The following is an 18,648-nucleotide window of genomic DNA, read 5'->3' as shown; positions in this document are numbered from 1 at the left end:
TCCCTTCACAGGGACACGAACCTAAATCTAGCTCCTTAGACCACTCGGCCAGAATATCTAGTAGGGATCCAACACAAACTCAGAATGGCCAGATAGTGCTTCTTACCCAAAATGTTTTCATGCACTCAGTCAAATGCTTTGTTTGAAACAAAACAATATCTCAAATTTGAGAGCAAAATGAACTGTATTCAATATCAAGAAATACTTATATTTAGCAAAAGCAAAATACAAATCACGAGATTTGTTGCACGTAGAGTGGGCTTCTTTCCATTACATGCAGAACCAAGCACTTTTAGATAGTAAAAATGCTTGCTTAAAAGCTGGTGCCCCAACTGAGCACTGTTCCTTAACCTCTCCAACATCCATGAGGCTTATGTTACACTTCAATCTTTTACACTTGATTCTTACATTTCCCATATGCTCTAGTGGTTAGGATTTTTGTCAACTGGAATTGAATCCTGTCAGCAACGTCTGTTTGGGAGCACAACTTTCAAGCTTTTGTTCCATTTTATAAACCAGCATGTTTCATTTCTCAGCATTTCTTTCAGATCAAGGGCATGTAGGAAATCCTGGGTTCAGTCCCCTGCAGCGCCATTCAGTAGTCTGTTCATGGCACAAAGGGAAAGGTGTTGTCTCCAAACCTTGCTTGGAAAAAAAGCATGACAGGTAGTAGATGGGGATGTAGTTCAGTGGTAGAGCTCAGTGCTTCTGTGCAAGATCCCAGTTCTGCATTACCTTTGAATCTAGATAACACATTTTGAAGCAATTTGAGTCATTTAGATCTATATAGCCCCGTAGGTATAATGCACTGGCCCCCTAAACCAGGTATTTTACGTTCAAGTCCCATCGAAGGAGAGCACTCAGCAGAGTGGCGCAGCGGAAGCGTGCTGGGCCCATAACCCAGAGGTCGATGGATCGAAACCATCCTCTGCTAGAATGTGTTTATTTGCACTGATGTTTTTTCTAATCAGGATTAACCAAGCTAGTCAGCAAAGTGTAGGTTTATTCTCAACTGATGCCGATATAGATGATTGAAGCTGAGTTTCAGCGCGAGCTCCCAGTTCCACCTTCCATTTAATTGAGCAGTATTTTATTTAATCCATCCTACATTGTCATTTCTTTTTTGGGGGAAAAAATAGCTGAGAAGGAACTCTTTCAAGACTATGTTACTTCACAAGTAATCAAAGTCAACGCTATGTTTAAGTAACTCTCTTGTCTTTAAGATAATGGTCCAGCAATCAGCACCTAGTAAAATTGCATACTCATGCTGAACCAACAAGATGTAGGTCAAAAAAGGACTATGGTTACACATTTTGAAGCAATTTGAGTCTATTAGGTGTACAAAACCCCATAATTATAATGCACAGGACAATAGCCTCCAAAATCCCGTATTGTGGATTTCAGGTCCATGGTCTTATTGGCTGAACGACAAGCAACATACAAATCACGAGACTTTTTCCATTTAGAATGGGCTTCTTTCAATTACATGCAGAATCAAACACTTTTAGATTGGATTAAAAATGCTTGCTAACAAGCTGATTCCCCAAATATGCACTGTTTGGACTGTTCCTCAACTCTCAAACATCACTGAGGTCTACTTTATAATTCAATCAGTTGGTTTGTAATCCTTCCCATATGGTCTAGCGGTTAGGATTCCTGGTTCTCACCCAGGTGGCCCGGGTTCAACTCCCGGTATGGGAATATCCTGCTCTTGGAAGACTTGTATCCACATTACGCACAGGACATGTTGTGAAAACAAGTGTAAAAACCTTTAATTGGTGTCCAGCGAGGCATAGAAAAATATCACGCATTTGGGCGCAGCTTTAATATCTAGTAATCGACCTTTAGCTTTTCCATGCAGTCTAACAGTGGTTGGATTTGAATGCATCCCTTCACAGGGACACGAACCTAAATCTAGCCCCTTAGACCACTCGGCCAGAATATCTGGTAGGGATCCAACACAAACTCAGAATGGCCAGATAGTGCTTCTTACCCAAAATGTTTTCATGCACTTAGTCAAATGCTTTGTTTGAAACAAAACAATATCTCAAATTTGAGAGCAAAATGAACTGTATTCAATATCAAGAAATAATTCTATTTAGCAAAAGCAAAATACAAATCACGAGATTTGTTGCACGTAGAGTGGGCTTCTTTCCATTACATGCAGAACCAAGCACTTTTAGATAGTAAAAATGCTTGCTTAAAAGCTGGTGCCCCAACTGAGCACTGTTCCTTAACCTCTCCAACATCCATGAGGCTTATGTTACACTTCAATCTTTTACACTTGATTCTTACATTTCCCATATGCTCTAGTGGTTAGGATTTCTGTCAACTGGAATTGAATCCTGTCAGCAACGTCTGTTTGGGAGGACAACTTTCAAGCTTTCGTTCCATTTTATAAACCAGCATGTTTCATTTCTCAGCATTTCTTTCAGATCAAGGGCATGTAGGAAATCCTGGGTTCAGTCCCCTGCAGCACCATTCAGTAGTCTGTTCATGGCACAAAGGGAAAGGTGTTGTCTCCAAACCTTGCTTGGAAAAAAATCATGACAGGCAGTAGATGGGGATGTAGCTCAGTGGTAGAGCACAGTGCTTCTGTGCAAGATCCCAGTTCTGCATTACCTTTGAATCTAGATAACACATTTTGAAGCAATTTGAGTCATTTAGATGTATATAGCCCCGTAGATATAATGCACTGGCCCCCTAAACCAGGTATTTTAGGTTCAAGTCCCATCGAAGGAGAGCGCTCAGCAGAGTGGCGCAGCGGAAGCGTGCTGGGCCCATAACCCAGAGGTCGATGGATCGAAACCATCCTCTACTAGAATGTGTTACTTTGCACTGATGGCTTTTCTAATCCGGATTAACCAAGCTAGTCAGCAAAGTGTAGGTTTATTCTCAACTGACGCCGATATAGATGATGGAAGCTGAGTTTCAGCGCGAGCTCCCAGTTCCACCTTCCATTTAATCGAGCAGCACTTTTATTTAATCCATCCTACATTGTCATTTCTTTTTTGGGGGGAAAAATAGCTGAGAAGGAACTCTTTCAAGACTATGTTACTTCACAAGTAATCAAAGTCAACGCTATGTTTAAGTAACTCTCTTGTCTTTAAGATAATGGTCCAGCAATCAGCACCTAGTAAAATTGCATACTCATGCTGAACCAACAAGATGTAGGTCAAAAAAGGACTATGGTTACACATTTTGAAGCAATTTGAGTCTATTAGGTGTACAAAACCCCATAATTATAATGCACAGGACAATAGCCTCCAAAATCCCGTATTGTGGATTTCAGGTCCATGGTCTTATTGGCTGAACGACAAGCAACATACAAATCACGAGACTTTTTCCATTTAGAATGGGCTTCTTTCAATTACATGCAGAATCAAACACTTTTAGATTGGATTAAAAATGCTTGCTAACAAGCTGATTCCCCAAATATGCACTGTTTGGACTTTTCCTCAACTCTCAAACTTCACTGAGGTCTACTTTATAATTCAATCAGTTGCTTTGAAATCCTTCCCATATGGTCTAGCAGTTAGGATTCCTGGTTCCCACCCAGGTGGCCCGGGTTCAACTCCCGGTATGGGAATATCCTGCTCTTGGAAGACTTGTATCCACATTACGCACAGGACATGTTGTGAAAACAAGTGTAAAAACCTTTAATTGGTGTCCAGCGAGGCATAGAAAAATATCACGCATTTGGGCGCAGCTTTAATATCTAGTAATCGACCTTTAGCTTTTCCATGCAGTCTAACAGTGGTTGGATTTGAATGCATCCCTTCACAGGGACACGAACCTAAATCTAGCTCCTTAGACCACTCGGCCAGAATATCTAGTAGGGATCCAACACAAACTCAGAATGGCCAGATAGTGCTTCTTACCCAAAATGTTTTCATGCACTCAGTCAAATGCTTTGTTTGAAACAAAACAATATCTCAAATTTGAGAGCAAAATGAACTGTATTCAATATCAAGAAATACTTATATTTAGCAAAAGCAAAATACAAATCACGAGATTTGTTGCACGTAGAGTGGGCTTCTTTCCATTACATGCAGAACCAAGCACTTTTAGATAGTAAAAATGCTTGCTTAAAAGCTGGTGCCCCAACTGAGCACTGTTCCTTAACCTCTCCAACATCCATGAGGCTTATGTTACACTTCAATCTTTTACACTTGATTCTTACATTTCCCATATGCTCTAGTGGTTAGGATTTTTGTCAACTGGAATTGAATCCTGTCAGCAACGTCTGTTTGGGAGCACAACTTTCAAGCTTTTGTTCCATTTTATAAACCAGCATGTTTCATTTCTCAGCATTTCTTTCAGATCAAGGGCATGTAGGAAATCCTGGGTTCAGTCCCCTGCAGCGCCATTCAGTAGTCTGTTCATGGCACAAAGGGAAAGGTGTTGTCTCCAAACCTTGCTTGGAAAAAAAGCATGACAGGTAGTAGATGGGGATGTAGTTCAGTGGTAGAGCTCAGTGCTTCTGTGCAAGATCCCAGTTCTGCATTACCTTTGAATCTAGATAACACATTTTGAAGCAATTTGAGTCATTTAGATCTATATAGCCCCGTAGGTATAATGCACTGGCCCCCTAAACCAGGTATTTTACGTTCAAGTCCCATCGAAGGAGAGCACTCAGCAGAGTGGCGCAGCGGAAGCGTGCTGGGCCCATAACCCAGAGGTCGATGGATCGAAACCATCCTCTGCTAGAATGTGTTTATTTGCACTGATGTTTTTTCTAATCAGGATTAACCAAGCTAGTCAGCAAAGTGTAGGTTTATTCTCAACTGATGCCGATATAGATGATTGAAGCTGAGTTTCAGCGCGAGCTCCCAGTTCCACCTTCCATTTAATTGAGCAGTATTTTATTTAATCCATCCTACATTGTCATTTCTTTTTTGGGGGAAAAAATAGCTGAGAAGGAACTCTTTCAAGACTATGTTACTTCACAAGTAATCAAAGTCAACGCTATGTTTAAGTAACTCTCTTGTCTTTAAGATAATGGTCCAGCAATCAGCACCTAGTAAAATTGCATACTCATGCTGAACCAACAAGATGTAGGTCAAAAAAGGACTATGGTTACACATTTTGAAGCAATTTGAGTCTATTAGGTGTACAAAACCCCATAATTATAATGCACAGGACAATAGCCTCCAAAATCCCGTATTGTGGATTTCAGGTCCATGGTCTTATTGGCTGAACGACAAGCAACATACAAATCACGAGACTTTTTCCATTTAGAATGGGCTTCTTTCAATTACATGCAGAATCAAACACTTTTAGATTGGATTAAAAATGCTTGCTAACAAGCTGATTCCCCAAATATGCACTGTTTGGACTGTTCCTCAACTCTCAAACATCACTGAGGTCTACTTTATAATTCAATCAGTTGGTTTGTAATCCTTCCCATATGGTCTAGCGGTTAGGATTCCTGGTTCTCACCCAGGTGGCCCGGGTTCAACTCCCGGTATGGGAATATCCTGCTCTTGGAAGACTTGTATCCACATTACGCACAGGACATGTTGTGAAAACAAGTGTAAAAACCTTTAATTGGTGTCCAGCGAGGCATAGAAAAATATCACGCATTTGGGCGCAGCTTTAATATCTAGTAATCGACCTTTAGACTTTCCATGCAGTCTAACAGTGGTTGGATTTGAATGCATCCCTTCACAGGGACACGAACCTAAATCTAGCTCCTTAGACCACTCGGCCAGAATATCTAGTGGGGATCCAACACAAACTCAGAATGGCCAGATAGTGCTTCTTACCCAAAATGTTTTCATGCACTCAGTCAAATGCTTTGTTTGAAACAAAACAATATCTCAAATTTGAGAGCAAAATGAACTGTATTCAATATCAAGAAATACTTCTATTTAGCAAAAGCAAAATACAAATCACGAGATTTGTTGCACGTAGAGTGGGCTTCTTTCCATTACATGCAGAACCAAGCACTTTTAGATAGTAAAAATGCTTGCTTAAAAGCTGGTGCCCCAACTGAGCACTGTTCCTTAACCTCTCCAACATCCATGAGGCTTATGTTACACTTCAATCTTTTACACTTGATTCTTACATTTCCCATATGCTCTAGTGGTTAGGATTTCTGTCAACTGGAATTGAATCCTGTCAGCAACGACTGTTTGGGAGCACAACTTTCAAGCTTCCGTTCCATTTTATAAACCAGCATGTTTCATTTCTCAGCATTTCTTTCAGATCAAGGGCATGTAGGAAATCCTGGGTTCAGTCCCCTGCAGCGCCATTCAGTAGTCTGTTCATGGCACAAAGGGAAAGGTGTTGTCTCCAAACCTTGCTTGGAAAAAAATCATGACAGGCAGTAGATGGGGATGTAGTTCAGTGGTAGAGCTCAGTGCATCTGTGCAAGATCCCAGTTCTGCATTACCTTTGAATCTAGATAACACATTTTGAAGCAATTTGAGTCATTTAGATGTATATAGCCCCGTAGGTATAATGCACTGGCCCCCTAAACCAGGTATTTTACGTTCAAGTCCCATCGAAGGAGAGCACTCAGCAGAGTGGCGCAGCGGAAGCGTGCTGGGCCCATAACCCAGAGGTCGATGGATCGAAACCATCCTCTGCTAGAATGTGTTTGTTTGCACTGATGTTTTTTCTAATCAGGATTAACCAAGCTAGTCAGCAAAGTGTAGGTTTATTCTCAACTGATGCCGATATAGATGATTGAAGCTGAGTTTCAGCGCGAGCTCCCAGTTCCACCTTCCATTTAATTGAGCAGTATTTTATTTAATCCATCCTACATTGTCATTTCTTTTTTGGGGGAAAAAATAGCTGAGAAGGAACTCTTTCAAGACTATGTTACTTCACAAGTAATCAAAGTCAACGCTATGTTTAAGTAACTCTCTTGTCTTTAAGATAATGGTCCAGCAATCAGCACCTAGTAAAATTGCATACTCATGCTGAACCAACAAGATGTAGGTCAAAAAAGGACTATGGTTACACATTTTGAAGCAATTTGAGTCTATTAGGTGTACAAAACCCCATAATTATAATGCACAGGACAATAGCCTCCAAAATCCCGTATTGTGGATTTCAGGTCCATGGTCTTATTGGCTGAACGACAAGCAACATACAAATCACGAGACTTTTTCCATTTAGAATGGGCTTCTTTCAATTACATGCAGAATCAAACACTTTTAGATTGGATTAAAAATGCTTGCTAACAAGCTGATTCCCCAAATATGCACTGTTTGGACTGTTCCTCAACTCTCAAACATCACTGAGGTCTACTTTATAATTCAATCAGTTGGTTTGTAATCCTTCCCATATGGTCTAGCGGTTAGGATTCCTGGTTCTCACCCAGGTGGCCCGGGTTCAACTCCCGGTATGGGAATATCCTGCTCTTGGAAGACTTGTATCCACATTACGCACAGGACATGTTGTGAAAACAAGTGTAAAAACCTTTAATTGGTGTCCAGCGAGGCATAGAAAAATATCACGCATTTGGGCGCAGCTTTAATATCTAGTAATCGACCTTTAGCCTTTCCATGCAGTCTAACAGTGGTTGGATTTGAATGCATCCCTTTACAGGGACACGAACCTAAATCTAGCTCCTTAGACCACTCGGCCAGAATATCTAGTGGGGATCCAACACAAACTCAGAATGGCCAGATAGTGCTTCTTACCCAAAATGTTTTCATGCACTCAGTCAAATGCTTTGTTTGAAACAAAACAATATCTCAAATTTGAGAGCAAAATGAACTGTATTCAATATCAAGAAATACTTCTATTTAGCAAAAGCAAAATACAAATCACGAGATTTGTTGCACGTAGAGTGGGCTTCTTTCCATTACATGCAGAACCAAGCACTTTTAGATAGTAAAAATGCTTGCTTAAAAGCTGGTGCCCCAACTGAGCACTGTTCCTTAACCTCTCCAACATCCATGAGGCTTATGTTACACTTCAATCTTTTACACTTGATTCTTACATTTCCCATATGCTCTAGTGGTTAGGATTTCTGTCAACTGGAATTGAATCCTGTCAGCAACGTCTGTTTGGGAGCACAACTTTCAAGCTTTCGTTCCATTTTATAAACCAGCATGTTTCATTTCTCAGCATTTCTTTCAGATCAAGGGCATGTAGGAAATCCTGGGTTCAGTCCCCTGCAGCACCATTCAGTAGTCTGTTCATGGCACAAAGGGAAAGGTGTTGTCTCCAAACCTTGCTTGGAAAAAAATCATGACAGGCAGTAGATGGGGATGTAGCTCAGTGGTAGAGCAAAGTGCTTCTGTGCAAGATCCCAGTTCTGCATTACCTTTGAATCTAGATAACACATTTTGAAGCAATTTGAGTCATTTAGATGTATATAGCCCCGTAGGTATAATGCACTGGCCCCCTAAACCAGGTATTTTACGTTCAAGTCCCATCGAAGGAGAGCACTCAGCAGAGTGGCGCAGCGGAAGCGTGCTGGGCCCATAACCCAGAGGTCGATGGATCGAAACCATCCTCTGCTAGAATGTGTTTATTTGCACTGATGTTTTTTCTAATCAGGATTAACCAAGCTAGTCAGCAAAGTGTAGGTTTATTCTCAACTGATGCCGATATAGATGATTGAAGCTGAGTTTCAGCGCGAGCTCCCATTTCCACCTTCCATTTAATTGAGCAGTATTTTATTTAATCCATCCTACATTGTCATTTCTTTTTTGGGGGAAAAAATAGCTGAGAAGGAACTCTTTCAAGACTATGTTACTTCACAAGTAATCAAAGTCAACGCTATGTTTAAGTAACTCTCTTGTCTTTAAGATAATGGTCCAGCAATCAGCACCTAGTAAAATTGCATACTCATGCTGAACCAACAAGATGTAGGTCAAAAAAGGACTATGGTTACACATTTTGAAGCAATTTGAGTCTATTAGGTGTACAAAACCCCATAATTATAATGCACAGGACAATAGCCTCCAAAATCCTGTATTGTGGATTTCAGGTCCATGGTCTTATTGGCTGAACGACAAGCAACATACAAATCACGAGACTTTTTCCATTTAGAATGGGCTTCTTTCAATTACATGCAGAATCAAACACTTTTAGATTGGATTAAAAATGCTTGCTAACAAGCTGATTCCCCAAATATGCACTGTTTGGACTGTTCCTCAACTCTCAAACATCACTGAGGTCTACTTTATAATTCAATCAGTTGGTTTGTAATCCTTCCCATATGGTCTGGCGGTTAGGATTCCTGGTTCTCACCCAGGTGGCCCGGGTTCAACTCCTGGTATGGGAATATCCTGCTCTTGGAAGACTTGTATCCACATTACGCACAGGACATGTTGTGAAAACAAGTGTAAAAACCTTTAATTGGTGTCCAGCGAGGCATAGAAAAATATCACGCATTTGGGCGCAGCTTTAATATCTAGTAATCGACCTTTAGCTTTTCCATGCAGTCTAACAGTGGTTGGATTTGAATGCATCCCTTCACAGGGACACGAACCTAAATCTAGCTCCTTAGACCACTCGGCCAGAATATCTAGTGGGGATCCAACACAAACTCAGAATGGCCAGATAGTGCTTCTTACCCAAAATGTTTTCATGCACTCAGTCAAATGCTTTGTTTGAAACAAAACAATATCTCAAATTTGAGAGCAAAATGAACTGTATTCAATATCAAGAAATACTTCTATTTAGCAAAAGCAAAATACAAATCACGAGATTTGTTGCACGTAGAGTGGGCTTCTTTCCATTACATGCAGAACCAAGCACTTTTAGATAGTAAAAATGCTTGCTTAAAAGCTGGTGCCCCAACTGAGCACTGTTCCTTAACCTCTCCAACATCCATGAGGCTTATGTTACACTTCAATCTTTTACACTTGATTCTTACATTTCCCATATGCTCTAGTGGTTAGGATTTCTGTCAACTGGAATTGAATCCTGTCAGCAACGTCTGTTTGGGAGCACAACTTTCAAGCTTTCGTTCCATTTTATAAACCAGCATGTTTCATTTCTCAGCATTTCTTTCAGATCAAGGGCATGTAGGAAATCCTGGGTTCAGTCCCCTGCAGCACCATTCAGTAGTCTGTTCATGGCACAAAGGGAAAGGTGTTGTCTCCAAACCTTGCTTGGAAAAAAATCATGACAGGCAGTAGATGGGGATGTAGCTCAGTGGTAGAGCAAAGTGCTTCTGTGCAAGATCCCAGTTCTGCATTGCCTTTGAATCTAGATAACACATTTTGAAGCAATTTGAGTCATTTAGATGTATATAGCCCCGTACGTATAATGCACTGGCCCCCTAAACCAGGTATTTTACGTTCAAGTCCCATCGAAGGAGAGCACTCAGCAGAGTGGCGCAGCGGAAGCGTGCTGGGCCCATAACCCAGAGGTCGATGGATCGAAATCATCCTCTGCTAGAATGTGTTTATTTGCACTGATGTTTTTTCTAATCAGGATTAACCAAGCTAGTCAGCAAAGTGTAGGTTTATTCTCAACTGATGCCGATATAGATGATTGAAGCTGAGTTTCAGCGCGAGCTCCCAGTTCCACCTTCCATTTAATTGAGCAGTATTTTATTTAATCCATCCTACATTGTCATTTCTTTTTTGGGGGAAAAAATAGCTGAGAAGGAACTCTTTCAAGACTATGTTACTTCACAAGTAATCAAAGTCAACGCTATGTTTAAGTAACTCTCTTGTCTTTAAGATAATGGTCCAGCAATCAGCACCTAGTAAAATTGCATACTCATGCTGAACCAACAAGATGTAGGTCAAAAAAGGACTATGGTTACACATTTTGAAGCAATTTGAGTCTATTAGGTGTACAAAACCCCATAATTATAATGCACAGGACAATAGCCTCCAAAATCCCGTATTGTGGATTTCAGGTCCATGGTCTTATTGGCTGAACGACAAGCAACATACAAATCACGAGACTTTTTCCATTTAGAATGGGCTTCTTTCAATTACATGCAGAATCAAACACTTTTAGATTGGATTAAAAATGCTTGCTAACAAGCTGATTCCCCAAATATGCACTGTTTGGACTGTTCCTCAACTCTCAAACATCACTGAGGTCTACTTTATAATTCAATCAGTTGGTTTGTAATCCTTCCCATATGGTCTAGCGGTTAGGATTCCTGGTTCTCACCCAGGTGGCCCGGGTTCAACTCCCGGTATGGGAATACCCTGCTCTTGGAAGACTTGTAGCCACATTACGCACAGGACATGTTGTGAAAACAAGTGTAAAAACCGTTAATTGGTGTCCAGCGAGGCATAGAAAAATATCACGCCTTTGGGCGCAGCTTTAATATCTAGTAATCGACCTTTAGCTTTTCAATGCAGTCTAACAGTGGTTGGATTTGAATGCATCCCTTCACAGGGACACGAACCTAAATCTAGCTCCTTAGACCACTCGGCCAGAATATCTAGTGGGGATCCAACACAAACTCAGAATGGCCAGAGAGTGCTTCTTACCCAAAATGTTTTCATGCACTCAGTCAAATGCTTTGTTTGAAACAAAACAATATCTCAAATTTGAGAGCAAAATGAACTGTATTCAATATCAAGAAATACTTCTATTTAGCAAAAGCAAAATACAAATCACGAGATTTGTTGCACGTAGAGTGGGCTTCTTTCCATTACATGCAGAACCAAGCACTTTTAGATAGTAAAAATGCTTGCTTAAAAGCTGGTGCCCCAACTGAGCACTGTTCCTTAACCTCTCCAACAGCCATGAGGCTTATGTTACACTTCAATCTTTTACACTTGATTCTTACATTTCCCATATGCTCTAGTGGTTAGGATTTCTGTCAACTGGAATTGAATCCTGTCAGCAACGTCTGTTTGGGAGCACAACTTTCAAGCTTTCGTTCCATTTTATAAACCAGCATGTTTCATTTCTCAGCATTTCTTTCAGATCAAGGGCATGTAGGAAATCCTGGGTTCAGTCCCCTGCAGCACCATTCAGTAGTCTGTTCATGGCACAAAGGGAAAGGTGTTGTCTCCAAACCTTGCTTGGAAAAAAATCATGACAGGCAGTAGATGGGGATGTAGCTCAGTGGTAGAGCAAAGTGCTTCTGTGCAAGATCCCAGTTCTGCATTACCTTTGAATCTAGATAACACATTTTGAAGCAATTTGAGTCATTTAGATGTATATAGCCCCGTAGGTATAATGCACTGGCCCCCTAAACCAGGTATTTTACGTTCAAGTCCCATCGAAGGAGAGCACTCAGCAGAGTGGCGCAGCGGAAGCGTGCTGGGCCCATAACCCAGAGGTCGATGGATCGAAATCATCCTCTGCTAGAATGTGTTTATTTGCACTGATGTTTTTTCTAATCAGGATTAACCAAGCTAGTCAGCAAAGTGTAGGTTTATTCTCAACTGATGCCGATATAGATGATTGAAGCTGAGTTTCAGCGCGAGCTCCCAGTTCCACCTTCCATTTAATTGAGCAGTATTTTATTTAATCCATCCTACATTGTCATTTCTTTTTTGGGGGAAAAAATAGCTGAGAAGGAACTCTTTCAAGACTATGTTACTTCACAAGTAATCAAAGTCAACGCTATGTTTAAGTAACTCTCTTGTCTTTAAGATAATGGTCCAGCAATCAGCACCTAGTAAAATTGCATACTCATGCTGAACCAACAAGATGTAGGTCAAAAAAGGACTATGGTTACACATTTTGAAGCAATTTGACTCTATTAGGTGTACAAAACCCCATAATTATAATGCACAGGACAATAGCCTCCAAAATCCCGTATTGTGGATTTCAGGTCCATGGTCTTATTGGCTGAACGACAAGCAACATACAAATCACGAGACTTTTTTCCATTTAGAATGGGCTTCTTTCAATTACATGCAGAATCAAACACTTTTAGATTGGATTAAAAATGCTTGCTAACAAGCTGATTCCCCAAATATGCACTGTTTGGACTGTTCCTCAACTCTCAAACATCACTGAGGTCTACTTTATAATTCAATCAGTTGGTTTGTAATCCTTCCCATATGGTCTAGCGGTTAGGATTCCTGGTTCTCACCCAGGTGGCCTGGGTTCAACTCCCGGTATGGGAATATCCTGCTCTTGGAAGACTTGTATCCACATTACGCACAGGACATGTTGTGAAAACAAGTGTAAAAACCTTTAATTGGTGTCCAGCGAGGCATAGAAAAATATCACGCATTTGGGCGCAGCTTTAATATCTAGTAATCGACCTTTAGCTTTTCCATGCAGTCTAACAGTGGTTGGATTTGAATGCATCCCTTCACAGGGACACGAACCTAAATCTAGCTCCTTAGACCACTCGGCCAGAATATCTAGTGGGGATCCAACACAAACTCAGAATGGCCAGAGAGTGCTTCTTACCCAAAATGTTTTCATGCACTCAGTCAAATGCTTTGTTTGAAACAAAACAATATCTCAAATTTGAGAGCAAAATGAACTGTATTCAATATCAAGAAATACTTCTATTTAGCAAAAGCAAAATACAAATCACGAGATTTGTTGCACGTAGAGTGGGCTTCTTTCCATTACATGCAGAACCAAGCACTTTTAGATAGTAAAAATGCTTGCTTAAAAGCTGGTGCCCCAACTGAGCACTGTTCCTTAACCTCTCCAACATCCATGAGGCTTATGTTACACTTCAATCTTTTACACTTGATTCTTACATTTCCCATATGCTCTAGTGGTTAGGATTTCTGTCAACTGGAATTGAATCCTGTCAGCAACGTCTGTTTGGGAGCACAACTTTCAAGCTTTCGTTCCATTTTATAAACCAGCATGTTTCATTTCTCAGCATTTCTTTCAGATCAAGGGCATGTAGGAAATCCTGGGTTCAGTCCCCTGCAGCACCATTCAGTAGTCTGTTCATGGCACAAAGGGAAAGGTGTTGTCTCCAAACCTTGCTTGGAAAAAAATCATGACAGGCAGTAGATGGGGATGTAGCTCAGTGGTAGAGCAAAGTGCTTCTGTGCAAGATCCCAGTTCTGCATTACCTTTGAATCTAGATAACACATTTTGAAGCAATTTGAGTCATTTAGATGTATATAGCCCCGTAGGTATAATGCACTGGCCCCCTAAACCAGGTATTTTACGTTCAAGTCCCATCGAAGGAGAGCACTCAGCAGAGTGGCGCAGCGGAAGCGTGCTGGGCCCATAACCCAGAGGTCGATGGATCGAAACCATCCTCTGCTAGAATGTGTTTATTTGCACTGACGTTTTTTCTAATCAGGATTAACCAAGCTAGTCAGCAAAGTGTAGGTTTATTCTCAACTGATGCCGATATAGATGATGGAAGCTGAGTTTCAGCGCGAGCTCCCAGTTCCACCTTCCATTTAATTGAGCAGTATTTTATTTAATCCATCCTACATTGTCATTTCTTTTTTGGGGGAAAAAATAGCTGAGAAGGAACTCTTTCAAGACTATGTTACTTCACAAGTAATCAAAGTCAACGCTATGTTTAAGTAACTCTCTTGTCTTTAAGATAATGGTCCAGCAATCAGCACCTAGTAAAATTGCATACTCATGCTGAACCAACAAGATGTAGGTCAAAAAAGGACTATGGTTACACATTTTGAAGCAATTTGACTCTATTAGGTGTACAAAACCCCATAATTATAATGCACAGGACAATAGCCTCCAAAATCCCGTATTGTGGATTTCAGGTCCATGGTCTTATTGGCTGAACGACAAGCAACATACAAATCACGAGACTTTTTCCATTTAGAATGGGCTTCTTTCAATTACATGCAGAATCAAACACTTTTAGATTGGATTAAAAATGCTTGCTAACAAGCTGATTCCCCAAATATGCACTGTTTGGACTGTTCCTCAACTCTCAAACATCACTGAGGTCTACTTTATAATTCAATCAGTTGCTTTGTAATCCTTCCCATATGGTCTAGCGGTTAGGATTCCTGGTTCTCACCCAGGTGGCCCGGGTTCAACTCCCGGTATGGGAATATCCTGCTCTTGGAAGACTTGTATCCACATTGCCCACAGGACATGTTGTGAAAACAAGTGTAAAAACCTTTAATTGGTGTCCAGCGAGGCATAGAAAAATATCACGCATTTGGGCGCAGCTTTAATATCTAGTAATCGACCTTTAGCTTTTCCATGCAGTCTAACAGTGGTTGGATTTGAATGCATCCCTTCACAGGGACACGAACCTAAATCTAGCTCCTTAGACCACTCGGCCAGAATATCTAGTGGGGATCTAACACAAACTCAGAATGGCCAGATAGTGCTTCTTACCCAAAATGTTTTCATGCACTCAGTCAAATGCTTTATTTGAAACAAAACAATATCTCAAATTTGAGAGCAAAATGAACTGTATTCAATATCAAGAAATACTTATATTTAGCAAAAGCAAAATACAAATCACGAGATTTGTTGCACGTAGAGTGGGCTTCTTTCCATTACATGCAGAACCAAGCACTTTTAGATAGTAAAAATGCTTGCTTAAAAGCTGGTGCCCCAACTGAGCACTGTTCCTTAACCTCTCCAACATCCATGAGGCTTATGTTACACTTCAATCTTTTACACTTGATTCTTACATTTCCCATATGCTCTAGTGGTTAGGATTTCTGTCAACTGGAATTGAATCCTGTCAGCAACGTCTGTTTGGGAGCACAACTTTCAAGCTTTCGTTCCATTTTATAAACCAGCATGTTTCATTTCTCAGCATTTCTTTCAGATCAAGGGCATGTAGGAAATCCTGGGTTCAGTCCCCTGCAGCGCCATTCAGTAGTCTGTTCATGGCACAAAGGGAAAGGTGTTGTCTCCAAACCTTGCTTGGAAAAAAATCATGACAGGCAGTAGATGGGGATGTAGCTCAGTGGTAGAGCACAGCGCTTCTGTGCAAGATCCCAGTTCTGCATTACCTTTGAATCTAGATAACACATTTTGAAGCAATTTGAGTCATTTAGATGTATATAGCCCCGTAGGTATAATGCACTGGCCCCCTAAACCAGGTATTTTAGGTTCAAGTCCCATCGAAGGAGAGCACTCAGCAGAGTTGCGCAGCGGAAGCGTGCTGGGCCCATAACCCAGAGGTCGATGGATAGAAACCATCCTCTGCTAGAATGTGTTACTTTGCATTGATGGCTTTTCTAATCAGGATTAACCAAGCTAGTCAGCAAAGTGTAGGTTTATTCTCAACTGATGCCGATATAGATGATGGAAGCTGAGTTTCAGCACGAGCTCCCAGTTCCACCTTCCATTTAATCGAGCAGCACTTTTATATAACCCTTTAGGCGCCAGAGATTATGGATGAAATAAATGTATAAATAAAAAACTTCCTGAGATACAGAGAACTGAAGCCGGGGCACAGCTCTGGGTCGGCAGTGCCCCTGGAGGCCCGTAGAAGCTCCACACTCCAGTTGATTCTTGGATAAAAGGGCACCCAGCCGGTCTCGAACTCGCGTGAGGCGGAGCAGGGATCATCCACCCCGCACACGGCCAGACTTTGCCCGGCCAGGGAGCACCTTCTGCGGGTCGGAGGCTCCGGGTCGGAGCCCCTGGAGCCTGGAGCCCTCACCGGGCCCCGAACTCGGCTGCCGGAGGCAGTGCAGTGCCTCATGGATAAAAGGGCACCCAGCCGGTCTCGAACTCGCGTGAGGCGGAGCAGGGATCATCCACCCCGCACACGGCCAGACTTTGCCCGGCCAGGGAGCACCTTCTGCGGGTCGGAGGCTCCGGGTCGGAGCCCCTGGAGCCTGGAGCCCTCACCGGGCCCCGAACTCGGCTGCCGGAGGCAGTGCAGTGCCTCATGGATAAAAGGGCACCCAGCCGGTCTCGAACTCGCGTGAGGCGGAGCAGGGATCATCCACCCCGCACACGGCCAGACTTTGCCCGGCCAGGGAGCACCTTCTGCGGGTCGGAGGCTCCGGGTCGGAGCCCCTGGAGCCTGGAGCCCTCACCGGGCCCCGAACTCGGCTGCCGGAGGCAGTGCAGTGCCTCATGGATAAAAGGGCACCCAGCCGGTCTCGAACTCGCGTGAGGCGGAGCAGGGATCATCCACCCCGCACACGGCCAGACTTTGCCCGGCCAGGGAGCACCTTCTGCGGGTCGGAGGCTCCGGGTCGGAGCCCCTGGAGCCTGGAGCCCTCACCGGGCCCCGAACTCGGCTGCCGGAGGCAGTGCAGTGCCTCATGGATAAAAGGGCACCCAGCCGGTCTCGAACTTGCGTGAGGCGGAGCAGGGATCATCCACCCCGCACATGGCCAGACTTTGCCCGGCCAGGGAGCACCTTCTGCGGGTCGGAGGCTCCGGGTCGGAGCCCCTGGAGCCTGGAGCCCTCACCGGGCCCCGAACTCGGCTGCCGGAGGCAGTGCAGTGCCTCATGGATAAAAGGGCACCCAGCCGGTCTCGAACTCGCGTGAGGCGGAGCAGGGATCATCCACCCCGCACACGGCCAGACTTTGCCCGGCCAGGGAGCACCTTCTGCGGGTCGGAGGCTCCGGGTCGGAGCCCCTGGAGCCTGGAGCCCTCACCGGGCCCCGAACTCGGCTGCCGGAGGCAGTGCAGTGCCTCATGGATAAAAGGGCACCCAGCCGGTCTCGAACTCGCGTGAGGCGGAGCAGGGATCATCCACCCCGCACACGGCCAGACTTTGCCCGGCCAGGGAGCACCTTCTGCGGGTCGGAGGCTCCGGGTCGGAGCCCCTGGAGCCTGGAGCCCTCACCGGGCCCCGAACTCGGCTGCCGGAGGCAGTGCAGTGCCTCATGGATAAAAGGGCACCCAGCCGGTCTCGAACTCGCGTGAGGCGGAGCAGGGATCATCCACCCCGCACACGGCCAGACTTTGCCCGGCCAGGGAGCACCTTCTGCGGGTCGGAGGCTCCGGGTCGGAACCCCTGGAGCCTGGAGCCCTCACCGGGCCCCGAACTCGGCTGCCGGAGGCAGTGCAGTGCCTCATGGATAAAAGGGCACCCAGCCGGTCTCGAACTCGCGTGAGGCGGAGCAGGGATCATCCACCCCGCACACGACCAGACTTTGCCCGGCCAGGGAGCACCTTCTGCGGGTCGGAGGCTCCGGGTCGGAGCCCCTGGAGCCTGGAGCCCTCACCGGGCCCCGAACTCGGCTGCCGGAGGCAGTGCAGTGCCTCATGGATAAAAGGGCACCCAGCCGGTCTCGAACTCGCGTGAGGCGGAGCAGGGATCATCCACCCCGCACACGACCAGACTTTGCCCGGGGAAGGTCCACTCTGGCTGGGCATGGCCCCCACTGAGCACCCCCTGGAACCCCTGGAGCCCCTGGAGCACCTCCAGAGCCACCCCCCACTCCTCCAGACTCTGCCCGGGGAAGGGCCACTCTGGCTGGGCATGGCCTCCACTGAGCACCCCCTGGAGCCCCCGGAGCACCTCCAGAGCCACCCCCCACTCCCCCAGACTCACCCCGGGGAAGGGACACTCTGGCTGGGCATGGCCTCCGCCGAGCACCCCCTGGAGCCCCCGGAGCACCCCCAGAGCCACCCCCCACTCTCCCCAGACTCTGCCCGGGGAAGGGCCACTCTGGCTGGGCATGGCCTCCACTGAGCACCCCCTGGAACCCCTGGAGCCCCCGGAGCAGCTCCAGAGCCACCCCCCACTCTCCCCAGACTCTGCCCGGGGAAGGGACACTCTGGCCGGGCATGGCCTCCGCCGAGCACCCCCTGGAACCCCCGGAGCCCCTCCAGGGCCACCCCCCACTCCTCCAG

General features: G+C 44.5%; 8 non-coding genes across 8 annotated transcripts; all 8 read left to right on the top strand.

The window, feature by feature from the left end:
• Window positions 1-1,629: 1,629 nt before the first annotated feature.
• trnae-cuc (transfer RNA glutamic acid (anticodon CUC)) lies at window positions 1,630-1,701 on the top strand. Its single transcript has one exon. It is a non-coding gene; the product is annotated as a tRNA-Glu (tRNA).
• Window positions 1,702-3,517: 1,816 nt separating this feature from the next.
• Window positions 3,518-3,589, top strand: trnag-ccc (transfer RNA glycine (anticodon CCC)). The gene has a single exon. It is a non-coding gene; the product is annotated as a tRNA-Gly (tRNA).
• Window positions 3,590-5,404: 1,815 nt separating this feature from the next.
• trnae-cuc (transfer RNA glutamic acid (anticodon CUC)) lies at window positions 5,405-5,476 on the top strand. The gene has a single exon. It is a non-coding gene; the product is annotated as a tRNA-Glu (tRNA).
• Window positions 5,477-7,291: 1,815 nt separating this feature from the next.
• trnae-cuc (transfer RNA glutamic acid (anticodon CUC)) lies at window positions 7,292-7,363 on the top strand. Its single transcript has one exon. It is a non-coding gene; the product is annotated as a tRNA-Glu (tRNA).
• A 1,815-nt stretch (window positions 7,364-9,178) lies between these two features.
• trnae-cuc (transfer RNA glutamic acid (anticodon CUC)) lies at window positions 9,179-9,250 on the top strand. The gene has a single exon. It is a non-coding gene; the product is annotated as a tRNA-Glu (tRNA).
• Window positions 9,251-11,065: 1,815 nt separating this feature from the next.
• Window positions 11,066-11,137, top strand: trnae-cuc (transfer RNA glutamic acid (anticodon CUC)). Its single transcript has one exon. It is a non-coding gene; the product is annotated as a tRNA-Glu (tRNA).
• Window positions 11,138-12,953: 1,816 nt separating this feature from the next.
• trnae-cuc (transfer RNA glutamic acid (anticodon CUC)) lies at window positions 12,954-13,025 on the top strand. The gene has a single exon. It is a non-coding gene; the product is annotated as a tRNA-Glu (tRNA).
• A 1,815-nt stretch (window positions 13,026-14,840) lies between these two features.
• On the top strand, window positions 14,841-14,912 carry trnae-cuc (transfer RNA glutamic acid (anticodon CUC)). The gene has a single exon. It is a non-coding gene; the product is annotated as a tRNA-Glu (tRNA).
• The last annotated feature ends 3,736 nt before the right edge of the window (window positions 14,913-18,648 follow it).

Source organism: Eucyclogobius newberryi, unplaced genomic scaffold (genome assembly GCF_026437365.1).
Source record: "Eucyclogobius newberryi isolate DKJ021-1_F unplaced genomic scaffold, fEucNew1.0.hap1 SCAF_29, whole genome shotgun sequence".
Taxonomy (NCBI): domain Eukaryota; kingdom Metazoa; phylum Chordata; class Actinopteri; order Gobiiformes; family Gobiidae; genus Eucyclogobius; species Eucyclogobius newberryi.
The sequence above is the reverse complement of the archived record's forward strand: the minus strand, read 5'-3'. Positions and strand labels throughout refer to the sequence as shown.